The sequence below is a fragment of the Arachis ipaensis genome, chromosome B5, assembly GCF_059453495.1.
Source record: "Arachis ipaensis isolate K30076 ecotype BB chromosome B5, ASM5945349v1, whole genome shotgun sequence".
In the NCBI taxonomy this organism is placed as follows: Eukaryota; Viridiplantae; Streptophyta; class Magnoliopsida; order Fabales; family Fabaceae; genus Arachis; species Arachis ipaensis.
In genome coordinates this window covers 17,177,962-17,197,808 of record NC_142440.1, presented here as the reverse complement: position 1 = coordinate 17,197,808, position 19,847 = coordinate 17,177,962, and the positions used below count along the sequence as shown (strand labels likewise).

Sequence of the window (19,847 nt, the reverse complement as noted above, 5' to 3'; positions counted from 1 at the left end):
GAAGAAGAAAAATAGTTTTTCTTTTCAAATTTATTAGAATTTTTTTAATTCTGTTAGTGTTCTATTAGTATAGATGACGGTAGGACAACATTGAATCAATTTTTAAACGTTAGGGATATAAATAGGATGATTTAAACATTAGGAACAACTTTAAAACTTACCACAAACGTTGGGGACAAAAGTGATACTTTACTCTTTTTTTCTTAGTAGGGTGGAGTAACAACATTGCAATCAATTAGTGGTCGGGGTTACTCTTTCAATTTAGCCATCAGTTTTCTCTCCGTACACCTTGATCCCAAATGGACACTTGCATTGCTAATCCACCTTCTCTAATAGCTGATCATGGCTAACTGGAGGGAGATCCGGATGAAAGATACCACTCTGAAACAGAGAACGAAGCTACCCATAAGTAGTGCTAAAAAGTTAAAAAAAAGAGAGAAGAAGGCTTCGAAGGAACATCTGCGTTGGTTTCTCGAGTTGAAAGCTGGATGCAGAACAATGAAGATATCAAAAAAGGAAGATCCTATGCCAGTATGGTCACAGGGATAAACCAGGAGCTTGAAGATGATGAGTGTGAATCTGAAGACTCTGAAGATGATGAGATGGTGCATGAACATGACGCTCTACCTGAAACAGCGTGGTTAGAAGATGAGAAGGAAAACCAGAAAAAAGCCACAAGAAACCAAAAATAACAGTGGAAGACATGGGTGAAGGTCTCTTTAACATAGTCATTAATGAAGAAGCTAAAAAAAAGTTATAGAAACGTTGGTGGAGATCCCTCATTGTAAAACTTATGGGGAGAAAGATTGGTTATGCAGTAATGAAAAGAAGAATCCATGCCATATGGGACAGATTTAGAGAACTAGATGTTATAGACTTGGGAAATGCATTTTACCTAGTGAAGTTCTATGCCCAAGATGACTTGGACTTTGCCCTCCTTGAAGGTCCTTGGAATATTTTTTACCACTATTTAGCAATTAGACTATGGGAGCCAAATTTTAACCTTCTCTTAACCACTATAGATATGATTACAGCTTGGATTTGACTCTCAGGCCTCCCTATAGAGCTGTACCATGAGAAAATCCTATGAAAAATAGGAGATTTGGTTGGAAAAACTTGCAAGATTGATTATACAGGTAAATACCAAATTGGTACCTGAAAAATTTATGTACTGGCTAAATGGTATCTGACTTTTATTGTTGACAAAATGGTCCCTAAAAGATTTTGAAATTTGACAAGCGTGCCCCCGAGCTCACCGGAGCACATCTCCGGCGAGCACGATACTGACATGGCCACCGTGTTTTAGTGACCTAGCAAAGCCACCCCCCAACCAACCCTAATCCATCGCTCCCTCCCCAACGCATTCCCCCCTCCCTTCCAACGCACTTCCCCCTCTTGTAACATCCTTACTATCAGAATGTCACGCTTCCAGCCACGTCACTCTGATAGCAAGGATATTATGATGACTTCTATACACTTAATAATAAAATAGGAGTCTTTAACTCAAAATCATATCGCTATTTTCTTTGAAAAACTGAATGTTCTTTTTCTTTTTACAAACATGCATATATAAACAAATTCAATCACAATCTTTATATACATACATATATATAAACATACAAGACTTCTCATACAAGTAACCTACAAATATTATATACATAAATATCATTACAATCACGATTCCTATCTCTCTTACAAGAATATAATAATAAAGGCGAGGAAAAACTATAACTAATATATATATATATATATATATATATATATATATATATATATATATATATATATATATATATATATATATATATATATATACAAACAGAAATAGCACAACCAAGAACTTAGCAAAAACTTCATAAGCTTCCTTGTCCGTCCTAAAAAGAGAAGTCTGTAGGGGGTGAGAACCTAACCACACAGTCTCACTAGAAAAGTTCAGAATTGTTATAACGGAATACGTATAAAGAAGAGTATGGATTTCAACCACAGCGATGATCGTTCATCTTATGAATCTATTCAAACATCAACATATAAATAATTCAAAAATCCAACTTCATATATTTATTTATAAAAGGTCCCAATCTCGATAAATCACCTAACATTTCAATACATGCCAAAGTGCTAATCAATCCAAACTTACCAACCACGGCGTCCGGCCCAAGCATAACCAATCACGGCTTCCAGCCCAACATATAATCAAATATCGGCCTCTGACCCAACATATAAATTAAATCTCAGCCTTCGGCCCAACATATAATCAATTCAACACTCGGTCTCAAAACAGAATCAATCACAGGCACAAACAATGTAAAGCAAACACAATTAGAGAGTAGTTACAACAAGTACCACAATTAACAGTTAGACAGAATTTATCAGATAGAAAAACCAAAACACTTAAGTACACCCAAACAATAGCAAACAAATGCAGTATGATGTGTGCTTGTCCTACTGGCCATGAGCTCACGTGTAAGTTAAACTGCTAAAACCTGACACATTCGATAGCTAACCCGAATATCGTCTCTCAACATGAAGGGAATCCTCAAACTTCTAATCAGAGAGAGACTGTGATGTAACGATAGAGAATCCTCAACCTAACTCGTTCATACCACAACCAGAAATTGAATCAAAGAGAATCCTCAACCTTCTCCATTCAACTCCTCGATGTAACAAGAGAGGGAATCCTTAACCTCAACTTGTCTATTGCAGCAAGAGTGAGAATCCTCAATCTCAACTTGCCTATTCCCAAACCCTTAGATTAAGAATTAATTAACTTTTTGAATCTTTAACTAAATAAATAAATCTCTTTTCGTTTTTACTCAAAACTAAATAAGTAAATCAACTTTTTTTCATTACTTTATTTTTCATTAAAAATCTTTAAAACCTCATATTTAATTTGAATCAATTCAATAAAACTCATTTCCATTCAATCAAGTATCCAAAACATATTTCTTTTCATAATTAACAAAACCAAAATAAGTTAAATATCTAACTCACTTCTATTACTTTAATTTCCTCTAAAACTCCTAAAAAGCATAGTGCTTAAACCAAAATTAGTCAAATAAAATCCATTCTGTTTAATCAAATACCGAAAACATATTTTCAACTTTATTTCTTTTGAAAAGCAAGTTAAATCTTTATTTTTAGTTAACCAAAGAATCCAAACTAACTTCAAAATATTTTCAAGTTTAGACCTCTTCAAAAGCCTTAAAAATCATCCTGTTCGCAATTCAAAATCTTAATTGAAACAACATAATCATTTATTCGTAAATCAACCACTTAAATTACTTCAAATCAAGATTTATTAAATTAAACTCCATAGAAAAGTCTCTAGAATTTAGAGGGCAACAACAAATCTTATTTTCTTTAGTATTCAATTTAATCTAAACTTATAAAAATTTCGACAACATCTCCTTTAAAACTCAGACTTTGCCACGTTTCAGGGGTCTCATGCAAACACCTCTCAAACCCTTCTCAACCATTTCCAAATATCAAACCATTTTCAAATATGAAATCATTTCCAATATCAAACCAACTCTAATGAATCAAGAAAACCAATTCAACAAAGTCAACAAACAAACCAAAGTATCTGGCCTTCTCAAATAGTCAATAAATCAAGTAGAAAAATAATTACATTCATTCAGAGCAACTCAATTCAATCCATAAGACTCACATAATCTTAAAAATATATTTTTTGTATCAATATCGACTTGTAACAATTTTTTATAATAAAACACTTTTAAGAAAAAGCCCTACCTCGAATAGTCGAAACCCGTAAGCCACAAAACGTGTCAAGACCCTTATTCTTTTGGCCCGCAACAGTAACAACTGCAACCACAATTCCATACTACTTCTACAGCAATAGCAGCAACTTTAATCGCGACATGCAATAACCAGAACTCAACCGTATGACAATAACACCGCAAAAACTTCAGCAACATATAATAGAACAACAACTAAAAGGGTTTTCGGAGTAAAACAACTTACGACACACAAAAAAAGAACCTAGAACAAAGCAGCTGCAGCTCTGGTGATGACGTTCGGCGAGCAGAATGGCGACAAAGAGCTCCGACAGTGACACAACAGCTTGGTGTCACCTGCAACAACACCAACACCCTCCACCGTCACATCTTCTCTTCTGGTTAGACATAAACGGTGACAATGACAGCTCTTGACAGCCCTGGCGATAGCAGTGGCGGTGAGGGAGCCCACCAAGCACAGCGTCGGCCGGGATCAGTTTTGATGGCGGCGTTTAGCTCAACGGCAACAGGAGCAGTTTCCTCTCTTCTATTCGGCGGCAATGGAGATGACAAAGTACGACGGTAATGGCTTGGTGAGACGCGGAGGCATGGATCGTTGACGACAGCTCCTCTAGCTCGCGTTCCTTCCTCTCTCGGTGACGTTCAACGACGACGCATGGACGGCGGCAATGCGTGGCTCGACGGGTCCTCATCTCTCTCTCTCTTTCAATGTGACCACGCCGTCGAGGATGGTAGCATGTAGCTCGGTGACAACGGTGGTACCCAGCCCCGCCGGCGCCGTCTCCCCTTCTCCTTTCTTATTCTCTTCCCTCTTCCTCCCTCTTCGTAGCTCCCTCTCTTCTCTCTTTCTTTCTTCCGCTGGGTTCGGGGGTGGCGGCATGGTATGTATGTGTGAGGGAGTGGGTAAGGTGAGGGGAGGGTAATTAAATTAGGGTTAGTATGGGTTGATTTAGGGAGTCAGGGTTTGGTAGAATAGGAATTTTAATAAAAAATTAAAGGGTAGAATAATAATTTAAAATAAAATTTAACCCAATATAATTAGCTTTGAAAATACCAATTATTCTTCAAATTTTTCAATTGAGTACTCAAATTTTAAAATTAGAGATAATCAAATTAATTTTTCTTTATTCATAAAATAAGGTTCAAAATCAATATATTCAAACTAAACCATATAAAATTCTCATTATTTTTCAATTACTAAAACTTTAAATTATAAATAAGAAATTGGCCAATTTATATATAAAAATCTCTTAAATAAATATAATAAATTATAAATAACAAAAAAATAAAAATAAAAGAAAAACAAAAAAAGTCAACCAAAATGAAACTACAAAAACCACAGAAAACACACATATGACACATACTTCTAATGGAAACAAGCAAGAGAATATAGAATAGAACCTAAAAAATAACTTATAGATTCAAAATAAAAACGGGATTGATGTTGATGATGCAAGCCCTTCTATGGAGACCGATGAAGCTATTGTGAACACTAGCAATAGTATTGATGCATGAGATTTAGTTGTTTTATTTAGTATTTTTTTCAATAAAGTTAGTGAATTCATTATTATAATTGAGGTTGTTAGTGTTTTAATCAATATATCTTGAAGTTGCTTTGAGATTTGATATGTGTAGAAAAGTGTTGAAAATGAGCGAGAACAAGGATGAAAAGAAGCAAGTAAGAGGAACACTTAAGAGCAAGAAAAGGAGAAAGCAAACTTTCTGGACCAAGAATGCAACAATGGAAGCTCCTGGATGTATTGAGGAAAGCCATGCGTTATACGCATAGAATGGTGTGTATAATGCACCAAAATTGTGCACTTCTAGGGGCCAACCAAAGCCATGCATTATACGCATGGAATGGCGCGTATAATTCACCAAAATTATGCAGCTCTAGTGGCCAAACAAAGCCCATGCGTTATACCATGGCATTTGGCGTATATACGCCAAAACCTAACCTCTTTGTACTTCAATGAGCATAACATGAGTTAGAGAGATCCAAATGAAGTGATTCTAGTAGCGTTAGAAAGCTAACATCCAAAGCTCCAATGATATATAATAGTCTATAATGGACTTACATCTAATACAGCCTCCTCCTAAGTTGAAGGAAGCCACGAAGAAAGCCAAAGTGCACCATCTAGACACCAATTTTGCCCATGCGTTATACGCAGACGCACCGATACATGCACTCTCCAGGGATCAATTCCTCCCATGCATTATACGTCACTTCCCATGTGTTATAAATCACAAGAAGTCCTGTTTAGTAGCAATCATGAAGCCCATGTGTTATACGCCAAAGTTTAGACATATAACGCATGGCATTGGCCCAACTCCCAGTGCTTTGGATCCTTCACTAATTCCTCCAACTTCAATTATTTTGTTGGCTTAAGATTAAAGTTTCAAGCCCATGATTTCAACTAAGCAAGGCACCAAGTTTTCAATTTTAATTACAAGGAAGATCACTAGTTAGTTAAGAGTCATTAAGAAAAGATTTCATTTGAAATAGATTTGATTCTGTTTTTATTAGTTTTGAATTCTGAAATTAGTTTTAGGGTAAGTATTTAAAGGTAAGGAGCCACACATGTGCTCTTCTCTTGTTTTGAGCCGTTTTTCAATTCAGAACCTTTGCTTTCCATTCCACCATGAGCAACTAATCTCCTCAGTTTAAATTAGGAGCTCTATTTACTTTAATGGATTAATATTATTGTTTTTCTACTTTTAATTTATACCTTGATATTTTATTCAAGAAGTGAGTTTCATTCTTCATCCTAAGGGTTAGAGTATATTGGAAAATAACTTTAATCTGAATTGAGTTCCTTTATTATCTTGGAAGAGTTAATCTTTGGAATTAAGCTAGAAACTCCTTCTGATAATTCTTTCAATGTCAAGTACTAATTTTGATAAGTGACATAAAATCAATTAGGGTTGGTTCTTAAGAATTGTGTGCCTTTAAATTAGAAACTGTGCTTAAATTCTTCTCATAGTTAATTGATCAAGGAATTGATAGTTAATTAAGTTAAAAAAAAATTGGATTGCCAAGGGATTGAAGCTTAATTAAGGTTTTCCATGAACACATGTTTGTATGATTAAAGTAGATAACAAGATATATTGATCCTGAAATTTAAATATCTCTTAAACCTTAACATTCTCACCATTATTGTTTTCACATTCACTATTTGCTATTCTTATTGCTCTCTGTTCACAAGTTTCATTCTTATTCCTCTACTTCTTTAATTTGTCTAATTAGAATAATCAATTAATCATTGTTGCTTATCCTTTTAATCTTCATGGGAACGATAACTCACCCACCGTGATATTACTTGATACGATTCGGTGCACTTGTCGAGTTGCGATTTTGCAAAATTCTGCATCAAGTTTTTGGTACTGTTGCTGGGGGTTAATTAATATTAACAACTACCCATTAATTGATTCTCTAAATTAGACCTTTTTATTTTCTTTTGCTACTCACTGGAATTCCTTCACTGTGATGTTGGGAATTCCATCTTTTCTCTTTGTTTTTCCTTACTTTTGCATGCAGGGAAACAAAGAGAAGGAATTCTTCTTGTTTAATCCAGAAATTGAGAGAACTCTTTATAAATTAGGGAAGAAATCTAAAATTCAAGAGAAGAAAATTCAAGTGGAACTTGAGCAAGAAAGCATGGCAAACAACAATGCCAATGCAAGGAGGACTCTTGGAGACTTTGCTACCCCCATAAACAATAGTTGTGGGAGTAGCATAGTGAGGCTCACTGTGGAGGCAAACAACTTTGAGTTAAAGCCTCAATTCATCACTTTGGTGCAACAAAATTACCAATTCAGTAGGAGCCCTCAAGAAGATCCTAATTTGTTCATCTCTAGCTTTCTATAAATATGTGACATAGTCAAATCCAATGGGGTCTTTGCTGAACCTTATCGCTTGATACTGTTCCATTCTCTGTAAGGGATCGAGCCAAGTAGTGGCTTGAAACTCAACCAAAAGAAAGCATTGCAACATGGGATGATTTGGTCAATAAGTTCTTAACCAAATTTTTTCCACCATAGAGGTTGGCAAAGCTAAGACATGATATCCAAACTTTCACTCAGAAAGATAGAGAATCTCTCTATGAAACTTGGAAAAGGTACAAAGAATTGTTGAGAAAGTGTCCCCAAGATATGTTTGTTGATTGGGTATAACTTCAAATTTTCTATGATGGGCTCACTCCTACTTCCAGAACTTTATTGGATTCCTCAACTGGAAGATCCATGCACTTGAAGACTACTGAATAAACCTTAGAATTGATTGAGATTGTGGCTAACAATCAATCTTTATACTCATCTGAGAGAACAATGAAGAGAGGTGTGATGGAGTTAGATACTTTGGACACTATTTTGGCATAAAATAAAATGTTGTCTCAACAAATCTCCTCACTCACAAACCAATTGGGGCACATGCAAGTCTCATCAGTGGCTATACAAGCAAGTTACAATTTGTGTGGAGGAGCTCAAAAGGATGAAGCCTGTGGGTTGTTCAAGGAGGAGCAAGTGAATTACATAGAAAGTTTTCAAAAGCCACTATCCAATGACCCTTTCTCAAAAACTTATAATCTCGGATGGAGGAACCACCCAAATTTTAGTTGGGGCAATCAAGAGGCAAAGAACTTCACTACACCTCGCCAACAATAACCTCAACCCATACAACCACAAATTCACCAAAGACTTTCTTCTTTGGAAACCAAATTCTCTTTTCTAGAAACCAAATTTTCCTCCCTTGAAATCACCATTGAAAAACTATCCCAAGCCACTACCACAATAGCCCAATCCACCTCCACATTCATGCAACAAACTCAAATTTTCATGGATGAGACAAGAGGCAACTTTCAAAATCAAGGTGCATCCATCCGAAATTTGAAAGTACAAATTGGACAAATTGCTAAGCAACTCATTGAGAGGCCATCCAACATTTTTTCAAATGATACAATTCCCAATCCAAGAGAAAAATACAAGGCCATTAGCTTAAGGAGTGGAAGGGTAGTTAGCACAAAGAACAAAGACCAAACAGTGGCATCAAATGAAAATGAGACCCATGTGGGAGAAGAAAAACAAGAAAGGGAAAGCACTATTCATGCACCAACAATTAAATCTCAAAAAAAAAAAAAAAAATAGTGACTCCTTATCAACCAAGAATTTCATAGTGTTCCGAGGGTTACTTGAAATTGAGGTCGATCTCAGATGAGATCTGTTGTGGTGGTCGGAGCTGTTGTGTCCGACTTGTTGAATATTGTGGTACTACTGATCCTTGATCACCGGAGGGTGGTGGTACCTACAGGAGACTCCGATGCTTAAGTTAGTACGGGCTTTAAGCATGTTTTTTGTGTAGAATTAGAGTATGAGTTATACCTAGGTGCTCCAGTGTATTTATAGTAGTGTAGAGTGACCTTCCCATGAGATAAGATAGTTATCTTATCTTATCTTTTCAGGGGAACTGCCTTATCTTTCTTGGCTTTGCTTCCTTTAGAATGGGCTTTGCTCCTTTCATTTGGGCCTGCTTGGGCCTCTATGGTGATTTGGCCGAACTCTTTTAGTAAGAGGTCGGTGGCGACCGTCTTGAAGAGGTCGGTCACTCGTGTCTTTAGCCAGCCCGGGTCGCATAGCTCGACCCAGGGTATGAACAGTTCCCTTACTTGGGCTCGATTTTTCCCTTAAGGTCGTATCTTTAGACTTCGAACCTTTGAGGAAGTCGAGCTCGATCATTTTGTCTTCAGTTGATCTCCTGTATAACTCCTGTTGGACTCCTTGAATACGAGGCGTTTTTCTTTTTAATTGCAGCGCGCATTGCGCTTTCTTGGGAACATGCGAGGGTTAAAAAACTCATTAATTTCCCTTCGCCGTTTCCTCTCTTCCCTCTTTTGCATTTCATTTTGAATTTCAAAGAATCATTCTTCCGTTTCTTCTCTCCTTCCTCTTTGCTTTTTGTTTATTATTTTGCTGTAGCGCTTCATTCTCTTGTTTTCACGCTTCCAAGCCTTCTATATTCTTTGTCTCCAAGCGATTGTTTGGTGCAGATTTTGTCATTCTTTGCCTCGAGGAACTACCGTCTTCTCCTCTGCAGGTTGGTTTTTCTTCCTTTCACTTTCGATCTTTGTTTCTTCTGTATGCCTTCACTGTAAAGTTTTGATTTTTACTTGAGTTTGCCTTGAAAAAGTTTGAATCTTTCTGCAAAAAGATTACATCTTTACGTCTTGATCATTGTTGTGTGTTTTTTCCCTGCCACTCCTGCTTGAGGAAAATGTGCGCCTTCTGGTAGTTTTGCCTTTCGTATGACTTTTTGCTTGTCGCTATTTCTGTCTCCCTTTTAACCCAGCCAGTATGACTTTATTGGCAGCTTCTGCCTGTCTGTTGGCTTGTGGGTGTTCTATAGATGTAAATTGGTACTTTATTTTCAAGTCAGCTACCAAATTTCTAAAACCTGTGTCCGTGAACTGAGTGCCATGATCCATGGTGATGGAGTAAGGGACCACAAACCTTGTGATAATGTTCCTATATAGAAATTTCCGACTTCTTTGGGCGGTAGCATTAGCTAAGGGCTCTGCCTCAATCCACTTTGTGAAATAGTCTATTCCCACAATGAGGAATTTGACTTGTCCTGACCCCTGGGGGAAGGGTCAAAGGAGGTCGAGCCCCCATTTTGCGAATGGCCAGGGCGATGTAACACTAATGAGCTCCTCTGGTGGAGCGATATGGAAGTTAGCATGCTTCTGACATGGTGGGCATGTTTTGACGAAATTTGTTGCTTCTTTTCCCAAGGTTGGCCAGAAGAAACCGTCTCGGAGTACCTTTTTAGAAAGGGCTCGTGCCCCCCGGTGGTTGCGACACATGCCACCATGTACTTCTTCCAAGACTTCCCTTGTATTGGAGGTCGGCACACATTTTAGGAGGGGTGTTGAGATCCCTCTCCTATATAAGATGTCGCCCACTATGGTGTAGTACTGTGCCTCTCGTATTTGCCTTTTTGCCTCCTTCTTATCTGTGAGAAGTATCTCTGATTTGAGGTAGTTGATTATGGGGGCCATCCATCCTTGATCCCGACCTGATATGGTTAGGACCTTTTCTTCTTCTGAGATCGATGGACTTGGCAATGTTTCCTGGATAAGGCTTCTGTTATCACCCCCTGGTTTAGTGCTGGCTAGTTTTGAGAGTGCATCAGCTCGAGCGTTTTGTTCTCGAGGTATATGTTGGACCTCATATTCCCCGAATTGTCCGAGCTGGTCTCTGTTCTTGTCCAGATATTTTTTCATGGTAGGGTCCTTAGCTTGGTAGCTTCCTTCTATTTGTGAGGTAACTACTTGTGAATCGCTGAAGATGACAAGCTTTTGAACTCCTACCTCCCTAGCCAGCCTCAAACCAGCCAGTAGTGCCTCATACTCAGCTTGATTATTTAAAGCAGGGAATTCGAACTTTAGTGAGAGCTCGATTTGGGTTCCCTGATCACTTTCTATAATTACACCTGTGCCACTCCTGGTTTTGTTTGAAGAGCCGTCCACGTAGAGATTCTATTTTGTGGGGGTTTCCAGGGCGTCAGTGTATTCTGCAATGAAGTCGGCCAGGTACTATGATTTGATGACTGTCCGAGCTTCATATCGAAGATTGAATTCGGATAATTTGATTGCCTACTGTAGGATTCTTCCTGCTAAGTCTGTTTTTTGTAGGATGCCTTTTATGGGCTGGTTGGTCTGAACCCTGATAATGTGAGCTTGGAAGTATGGGCGGAGTCATCGAGAAGTGAGTATGAGGGCGTAGGCAAACTTTTCTATCTTTTGATAGTTTAGTTCGGCCCCTTGGAGAGCCTTGCTGGTGAAGTAGATGGGTTGTTGCCAATTTTTGTCTTCTCTGACTAGTGCTGAGGCTATTGCCCGACTTTCCACTGTGAGGTATAATATGAGTGCTTCTCCTTCCCGTGGTCAGGTAAGAATGGGTGGTTATCCCAAGAATTTTTTGAAATTTTGGAACGCTTGCTCGCACTATGCTGTCCATTCAAACCTCTTTTCCTTCCATAATGTTGCCGTTGAGCTGTTGTACCTCTGATGCAAGTCAGACTTTTCATGTTGAGTATAGCCCGACATTTATCTCGATTTGCCTCGATTCCTCTTTGGGTAAGCATGAAGCCTAAGAATTTGCCAACCTCTACCGCGAAGGTGCACTTTGCGGGATTAAGTTGCATACCGTTCTTTCTGATGGTGTCGAACACTTTGGTGAGGTCAGACAACAATGATTTCTCACTTTGTATTTTTACCAGCATGTTGTCTACGTAAACCTCCATCAGCTTTCCAATATGGTCAGCAAAGACTTTGTTCATCAATCTTTGGTAGGTAGCTCCTGCGTTTTTGACCCCAAATGGCATAACTATATAGCAATAGTTTGCCTTTGGGGTTAGGAATGAAGTCTTCTCTTGATCAGGTGGGTACATTGGGATTTGGTTGTATCCTGAATAGGCATCTATGAAGGAGAGGTACTTGTATCCGGAAGAGGCATCCACTACAGTATCTATGTTTGGGAGCGGGTAGGGATTTTTTGGGCAGGCCTTATTGAGGTCAGTGTAGTTAGTACACATTCTCCACTTGCCATTTGACTTCTTCACTAAGACAATGTTGGCTAGCCATAATGGGTATTTGACCTCCCTTATAAACCCTGCCTCTAGTAAAGCTTGCACTTGCTCTTCCACAGCTTGGGATCTTTCTGGCCCGAGCTTCCTGCGTTTCTGTTGCACGGGCCGAGATCCAGGGTATACTGCCAGCTTATGGCACATTAGCTTGGAATCTATCCCGGGCATGTCCGCTGCCTTCCATGCAAAGAGATCGGCATTATCCTTTAGGAATTGTATTAGTGGCTCCTTTAAGTCTCTCTTTAAGGTTGCCCCGATATTTGTTGTTTTATCGTGGGCATCCCCGATCTGGACTTCTTCGATCTCGCCTTCGGGTCGCGGTCGAAGTTTCTCACGAGCACGTACTCCCCCGAGTTCAATAGTGTTGATTTTCTCCCCTTTGGGGTTGCCTTTAAGGTTTAGACTTTCATTGTAACAGCGTCGTGCAATCTTATGGTCTCCTTTTATCGTGGCGATCCCTTATGGAGTTGGGAATTTCATGCACAGATGTGGAGTGGAGACCACTGTGGTGAGCTGGTTTAGCATTGTCCGACCTATTGGGGCATTATAGGCTGAGCTCACATCGACTACTATGTAGTCTATGTTAAGTGTCCTGGATCGAATTCTTTTTCCAAAGATTGTGTGCAGTGAGATATATCCAAGTTGTTGGATTGGAGTGTCTTCCAGTCCGAACAAGCTATTCGGATATGCTCTGAGCTCTTTATCTTGTAGACCGAGCTTGTCGAAGGCGAATTTAAACAAGATATCCGCAGAGCTTCCTTGGTCTACCAGTGTTCGGTGGAGATTAGCGTTGGCCAGTATGATGGTAATAACCATGGGATCATCATATCCCGGGATGATTCCCGCAGCGTCCTCTTGAGTGAAGGTGATATTGGGGAGGTCGGCCGACATGTCTCCTCCTCCGACATAGTACACCTCTTTAAGGTGTGTTTTGCATAATGATTTAGAGATCCCCCTCATGCGAATCCTCCATTGATCATATGAACGTGTCTTTTGGGGGGTGTGGTGGGGGCGTTCAGCTCGTCCAATCTCTTCTTCCCTTCTTCTCTTTCTCGGTTCCTTCGTCTTACTGGCTAAGAACCGGTCTAGTCGCCCTTCTTGTGCCAATCTTTCTATGACATTCTTTAGGTCAAAGCACTCAGTGGTAGAATGCCCGTAGATTTGGTGGTATTCACAGTACTCTGTCTAATTTCCTCCTCCCCTTTTGTGTTTAATCGGGCGAGGCGGTGAGATCTTCTCAGTGTTGCATATCTCTCTGTATACATCCACAAGGGACACTCTGAGTGGAGTGTAGTTGTGGTATTTTCTAGGTTTTTCAATTGGCTAGTCTTCTTTTTTCCTGGACTCTTTATCCTTGTCTCGAGGGGGTAAGAGATTCCGGATTTTGAGGTTTCCCCTAGTCGAGGGTTCTCCTCTATGTTGATATACTTCTCTGCCCATTCTTGTACCTCGTTTAGAGACGTTGGATGCTTTTTTTATATGGAGTGGCTAAAGGGTCCTTCTCGCAGACCATTGATGAGACCCATGATAGTTGCTTCTATTGGCAGACTTTGTATGTCTAGACATCCCTTGTTGAATCTTTCCATGTAGTTGCGGAGGCTCTCTCGATCTCCTTGCTTAATCCCTAACAGGCTTGGGGAATGTTTGGTTTTGTCTTTTTGGATGGAGAATCTGGCTAGGAACTTCTTGGCGAGGTCATCAAAGCTTGCTATTGACCATGATGGCAAGCTGTCGAACCACTTTATTGCCGTTTTGGTTAAGGCGGTCGGGAAAGCTTTACAGCGGATTGCATCTGAGGCATCCGTGAGATACATCTTACTTCTGAAATTGCTGAGATGATGCCTCAGATCTGATGTACCGTCGTCTAGGGTCATGTTAGGAGCTTTGAAGTCCTTTGGGACTTTAGCTTTCATGATCTCTTTGGTGAATGGGTCTTGATCTTTGTGGGAGCTGTCTTCATGACTGGATCAAATGGTTTTGGTCTTAAGGTCGACCTCGAGCTTTAGAAGCTTGTCCTCTAACTCTCGATGTCGTCTTGTTTCCCTCCGGAGATCTCTTTTGGCTTCGCGATGGTGTTTGACCTCTTGTTCGAGCTGCTTGAGACGTTCCTGCTGTTCTCGGAGGGCATCTAAAATTTCTGTGTTTGGAGAATGCTTGTCTCCATTTTGTTGAGGTGTATCTTTCGGTATGATGTCTGCGTTCTTATGCGGCGTCCTGTTTTTCAAATCAGAATTATGGTCGTTGTCAAGGTTCTCCACCATGATGATGGAATGACTTCCAAGTTCCCCAGCAACGGCGCCAATGTTCCGAGGGTTACCTGAAACTGAGGTTGATCTCGGATGAGATCTGTTGTGGTGGTCGGAGCTGTCGTGTCCGACTTGTTGAATCTGGTGGTACTGCTGATCCTTGATCACCAGAGGGTGGTGGTACCTGCAAGAAACTCCGATGCTTAAGTTAGCACGAGATTTAAGCAGCTTTTTTTTGTATAGAATCAGAGTATGAGTTATACCTGGGTGCTCCAGTGTATTTATAGTAGTGTAGAGTGACCTTCCCATGAGATAAGATAGTTATCTTATCTTATCTTTTTAGGGGAACTGCCTTATCTTTCTTGTCTTTGCCGCCTTTAGAATGGGCTTTGCTCCTTTTGTTTGGTCCTGCATGGGCCTCTATGGTGATTTGGCCGAACTCTTTTAGTAAGAGGTCGGTGGCGACCGTCTTGAAGAGGTCAGTCACTCGTGTCTTTAGCCAGCCCGGGTCGCATAGCTCGACCCAGGGTATGAACACATAGCCTCAAAGGCTCAAGAGGGAGAACCAAGAGAAGCAATACTTCAAATTCCTAGAGGTGTTTAAGAGGCTTCAAATTCCATGCACCATTGGAAACACACTCCTTGAAAAAGTCTTATGTGATTTACAAATGGCAGACAAGTCAATAAAGCATACACATGGGGTAATTGAGAATGTCTTTATCAAAGTGGAAAAGTCTTTCCTCCTAGTAGATTTTGTTATTCTTGACATGGAGGAAGATGAGAATACCTCCATCATTCTAGGAAGACCTTTCCTAGCCACTCGGAGAGCCCTCATCATTGATGATGAAAAGGGTAAATTAATATTGAGGGTACATGATGAGCATTTAGTTTTTCTTGTTTTCAAAACCATGCATCACTCAAGTGACAAGGAGAATTGCATGAAGGTTGAATCAAGTGATCCAAGCCTCCAAGAATTTCCCGATGAAGCTAACAAGAATTTGCAACCAAAGCCTCCCTTTAAAATCAATAAAACACCCTCTAACATCACATTTAAGTTTGGTGTTAAGAGTGTATCACCAAATGAAGAAAAGAAAGTTCTCAAGAAGCTGCCCAGAGGATGGAAGAATAAGAAGATTCCTACAAGTGACTTCTCCCCTGGATAGCAAGTGATACAATTTCCTTCCCCACCATGGATATGGCTTGACAAGTCCAACAAATGAAATGGATCTTACATACTTAACATGGTCATCTCCTTGGAACACATTGAACTCATAGATGAAGATGATGAGAGGAAATTCATGGTGAGAGGGGAGGCATTGGAGCACTATGATCCACCTCCAACTTAACAAAAATTAACTGTCAAGTTAATGATGTTAAAGAAGAGTTTGTTGGGAGGCAACCCAACCATCGGTACCCTATTTATTTAGTCTTTAATTTATTTTTGTTTTTAATTCCATTTAGTTCATTTAAATAAGAGTTTGCATCACTTATTTAATTTCTCTAGATAATCATGATTATTCATATTTCTATCACCACTATTTTTCTTTTTTTCTTGAGGACAAGTAACCATTCTATGTTTGGTGTTGGAAGCTATGGTCTACATATCCTAGAAGACGATGAAGAGGGAAGTAACTCTATCCTTAAGCTTTTATTTCTTATATCTTGCATCTATTTTTGTTCTTAGTTAATAATCATGATTCATTCATATTTCATGCCACCTTATTTTTGAAATTACTTGCACTCAATATCTTTAAGCATGTAACAAAGAGTTTTTGAATGAAAAAGTTGAAGAAAATTTTTTAAATTTGGGGCAAGTAAGATTAAGAAAAAGTAGAGATTTTGATAATGTGAGTATATCATGAGGTTACATGTTTGTGAAAACTTGCATAGGGAGCTCTAAGACATGGAATGAAATTTAGAGAAGTATTATGGAGGATCTCAAAAATCAATACAACCAAGAAGCAGCAAGAAAAAAAAGAAAGAAAAGCAAAGAGTAAGGCCCAATAGTATTTCTTTCAATAAAGTTAGTGAATTCCTTGTTATAATTAAGATTTTAAGTGCCTTAATCAATATATCTTGAAGTTGCTTTGAGTTTTGGTATGTGTAGGAAAGTGTTGAAAATGAGCGAGAACAAGAATGAAAAGAAGAAAGCAAGAGGAACACTCAAGAGCAAGAGAAGGAGCAAGCAAACAGAGAGCTCTATGGACCAAGAATGCAACAATTGAAGCTCCTGGATGTATTGAGGAAAGCCTTGCGTTATACGAATAGAGTGGTGCGTATAACGCACCAAAATTGTGCACTTTCAGGGACCAACCAAAGCCATGAATTATATGCATGGAATGGTGCATATAATGCACCAAAATTATGCAGCTCTAATGGCCAAACAAAGCCATGCATTATACGCATGGCATTTGGCGTATATATGCCAAAACCTGACCTCTTCGTACTTCAACGAGCATAACTTGAGCTAGAGAGGTTCAAATAAAGTAGTCTAGCGGTGTTAGAAAGCTAACATCCATTACTTTCCAACCATATATAATACTCTATAGTGGATCTACGTTTAACACAACCTCCTCCTAGGTTGATAGAAGCCACGAACAAAGCCAAAGTGCACCATCCAAGGACCAATTTTGCCTATGCGTTATACGCAGGGAATGGTGCGTATAACGCACCAACACATGCACTCTCTAGGGACCAATTCCCTTCATGCATTATATGCCACCTCCCATGCGTTATACGCCATAAGAAGGCCCCTCAAGTAGCAATCATGAAGCCCATGCATTATACGCCAAAGTCTGGGCATATAATGCATGGAATTGGCCCAACTCCCAGGGTTTTGGATCCTTCACTAATCCCTCTAACTTCAAGTTTTTTGTTGGCTCAAAATTGAAGTTTGAAGCCTATGGTTTTGACTAAGCAAAGCACCAAGTTTTGAATTTCAATTACAAAGAAGATCACTAGTTAGTTAAGAGTCATTAATATTTGCTTTGAATTACATTTGATTCTGTTTTGATTAGTTTTGAATTCTGATATTAGTTTTAGGGTTAGAATTTAAAGGGAAGGAGTCACACACGTGCTCCTCTCTTCTTTTGGGATGTTTTTCAATTTAGAACCTTTGTTTTTCATTCTACCATGAGCAACTAATTTATTCTGTTAAGGTTAGGAGCTCTATTTACTTTGATGGATTAATATTATTGTTTTTCTACTTTTGATTTATACCTTGATGTTTAATTCAAGAAGTGAGTTTTGTTCTTCATCCTAAGAGTTAGAGTATATTGGAAAATAACTTTAATCTTAATTGAATTCCTTTATTATCTTGGAAGAGTTAATCTTTGGAATTAATCTAGAAACTCCTCTCATAATTATTTCGATATCCAAGAGTAATTTTGATAAGTGACATAAAATCAATTAGGGTTTCCTTAAGAATTGTGTGGCTTTAAATCAGAAACTATGCTTAAACTCTTCTCATAGTTAATTGGTCAAGGAATTGACGGTTAATTAAGTTAAGAAAAATTAGATTACCAAGGGATTGAACTTTAATTATTTAAGGTTTGCCATGAACACATCTTTGTATGATTAAAGTAGATAGCAAGATATATTCATCCTAAAATTTAAATATCTCTGAAACCTTAACATTCTCACCATTATTGTTTTCACATTCACTATTTGCTATTCTTATTGCTCTTTGTTCACACGTTTCAATCTTATTCCTCTGTTTCCTTGATTTGTCTAATTAGAATAATAAATTAATCATTGTTACTTAGTCCTTTAATCCTCGTGAGAACGATAAATCACTCACCGTTATATTACTTGATACGATTCAGTGCACTTGCCGAGTTGTGATTTTGCGAAATTCCACATCAACTATGTAGCCAGACCATGATAAAGGAAAACCTCCTGACCCTGGAGAAAAAGAACAAAGCAAAGAGGGCATCATGGAAATAGACATGTAACAAGTTATACATAAACTTGTTGTGGATGTCGATTTCACAACACCCAATATTAGTGCTCTTAATCATGAGGAAGTTGCAGATATAAAGCTTAATTAGTTTTGGCCTTTCTCTATTTTTTATTTTAATAATTATCTTATCTTATCTTGGAATAATAAGGGTGCGGCTAACATAGCTTTTAGATGCATGATAAACTACTATTTTATGGTTTATCTTGTACTCAATTGAGTGGTTTTTATTAACTCTTTACCCACTTATTCATACTATTTGCATGGTTTTATATTTCCTTCATAATTATGTGCTTTGATTGAAAACATGTTTCTTTGGACTTATATTTGCTAATATTAATCCTCTCTTATTACCATTAGATGCCTTGATATGTGTGTTAAGTGTTTTCAGAGATTATAGGACAGGAATAGCTCAGAGGATGGAAAGGAAGCATGCAAAAATGGAAGGAATACAAGAAGTTGGAGAAATTGCTAAGCTGTCCAGCCTGACCTCTCTGCACTCAAACGGCTATAACTTTAGCTACAGAGGTCCAAATGACGCGGTTCCAATTGTGTTAGAAAGATAACGTCCGGGGCTTCGATTTGATATATAATATGCTATAGTTTTCCTGACGCTAAGCAACGCGACCGTGTGATCCATGCGGCCGCGTCGCAGTAACGAAAATCCAGCGTGGCAAAATTCGAAACCAGCGAATTCTGGACTGTTTTTGACCCAGTTTGCGGCCCAGAAAATACAGATTAAAGGCTATAAAGTGGGGGAATACATCCATTCATGAGGAGACTCTCACAATTCACAATTTTAGGAGTAGATGTAGTTTTTAGAGAGAGAGGTTCTCTCCTCTCTCTTAGGATTAGGATTTAGGATTTCTCTTAGTTTTAGGAGTGACTCTCAATCCCAGGTTCAATGTTCTTTTATTGCTTTTCTCAATTTTGTTTATGACTCTCTATATTTAGATTGATTTTCTATTTAATATATCTTGAGGTATTTCAGACTTATGATTGCTTTCTTTAATTTATTAAAGTTCTCGATTTATCCAAATTATTTTCATTCAAGTAGAATTTCTTCCCTTTTGGCTTTGGTTAAATAATTGGTGACTCTTGAGTTATCAAACTCATTGTTGATTGAAAATTGGAATTCTTCAAGAATTAATTCATCCATTTAACTTACCTCCATAGTTAGAGGTTAATAAAGTGGGAGAAAAATCCAATTCTCATTACAATTGATAAGGATAACTGGGATAGGACCTTCA

General features: G+C 38.5%; 1 non-coding gene across 1 annotated transcript; it reads right to left on the bottom strand.

Moving 5' to 3' along the window:
* Positions 1-7,805: 7,805 nt before the first annotated feature.
* Positions 7,806-7,913, bottom strand: LOC148563484 (small nucleolar RNA R71). The gene has a single exon (XR_015884858.1). It is a non-coding gene; the product is annotated as a small nucleolar RNA R71 (small nucleolar RNA).
* Positions 7,914-19,847: the final 11,934 nt, after the last annotated feature.